A 1,813-nucleotide genomic window follows, 5' to 3' on the forward strand; every position below is an offset into this window, starting at 1 on the left:
CTGCTGGAGGTCATTTTGCAGGGCTCTGGCAGTGCTCCTCCTGCTCCTCCTTGCACAAAGGCGGAGGTAGCGGTCTTGCTGCTGGGTTGTTGCCCTCCTACGGCCTCCTCCACGTCTCCTGATGTACTGGCCTGTCTCCTGGTAGCGCCTCCATGCTCTGGAAACTACGCTGACAGACACAGCAAACCTTCTTGCCACAGCTCGCATTGATGTGCCATCCTGGATGAGCTGCACTACCTGAGCCACTTGTGTGGGTTGTAGACTCCGTCTCATGCTACCACTAGAGTGAAAGCACCGCCAGCATTCAAAAGTGACCAAAACATCAGCCAGGAAGCATAGGTACTGAGAAGTGGTCTGTGGTCACCACCTGCAGAACCACTCCTTTATTGGGGGTGTCTTGCTAATTGCCTATAATTTCCACCTGTTGTCTATTCCATTTGCACAACAGCATGTGAAATTGATTGTCAATCAGTGTTGCTTCCTAAGTGGACAGTTTGGTTTCACAGGAGTGTGATTGACTTGGAGTTACATTGTGTTATTTAAGTGTATATACACATACATACATACAGGTGCTGGTCATATAATTAGAATATCATCAAAAAGTTGATTTATTTCAGTAATTCCATTCAAAAAGTGAAACTTGGATATTATATTCATTCATTACACACAGACTGATATATTTCAAATGTTTATTTCATTTAATTGTGATGATTAAAACTGACAACTAATGAAAATAGGGATAACTGCACCCTGGAGAGGATTGTGAAACAAAACCCATTCAAAAATGTGGGGGAGATTCACAGAGAGTGAACTGCAGCTGGAGTCAGTGCTTCAAGAACAACCACGCACAGACGTATGCAAGACAAATAGGTTTCAGCTGTCGCATTCCTTGTGTCAAGCCACTCTTGAACAAGACACAGCGTCAGAAGCATCTCGCCCAGGCTAAAGACAAAAAGGACTGGACTGCTGCTGAGTGGTCCAAAGTTATGTTCTCTGATGAAAGTAGATTTTGCATTTCCTTTGGAAATCAAGGTCCCAGAGTCTGGAGGAAGAGAGGAGAGGCACAGAATCCACATTGCTTGAAGTCCAGTGTAAAGTTTCCACAGTCAGTGATGGTTTGGGGTGCCATGTCATCTGCTGGTGTTGGTCCACTGTGTTTTCTGAGGTCCAAGGTCAACGCAGCCGTCTACCAGGAAGTTTTAGAGCACTTCATGCTTCCTGCTGCTGACCAACTTTATGGAGATGCAGATTTCATTTTCCAACAGGACTTGGCCCCTGCACATAGTGCCAAAGCCACCAGTACCTGGTTTAAGGACCGTGGTATCCCTGTTCTTAATTGGCCAGCAAACTCGCCTGACCTTAACGCTATAGAAAATCTATGGGGTATTGTGAAGAGGAAGATGAGATACGCCAGACCCAACAATGCAGAAGAGCTGAAGGCCACTATCAGAGCAACCTGGGCTCTCATAACACCTGAGCAGTGCCACAGACTGATCGACTCCATGCCACGCCGCATTGCTGCAGTAATTCAGGCAAAAGGAGCCCCAACTAAGTATTGAGTGCTGTACATACTCATACTTTTCAGTTGGCCAACATTTCTAAAAATCCTTTTTTTGTATTGGTCTTAAGTAATGTTCTAATTTTCAGAGATACTGAATTTGGGATTTTCATTAGTTGTCAGTTTTAATCATCACAATTAAATGAAATAAACATTTGAAATATGTCAGTCTGTGTGTAATGAATGAATATAATATCCAAGTTTCACTTTTTGAATGGAATTACTGAAATAAATCAACTTTTTGATGATATTCTA

The sequence above is a fragment of the Micropterus dolomieu genome, linkage group LG23 (assembly GCF_021292245.1).
Source record: "Micropterus dolomieu isolate WLL.071019.BEF.003 ecotype Adirondacks linkage group LG23, ASM2129224v1, whole genome shotgun sequence".
NCBI classification, from domain to species: domain Eukaryota; kingdom Metazoa; phylum Chordata; class Actinopteri; order Centrarchiformes; family Centrarchidae; genus Micropterus; species Micropterus dolomieu.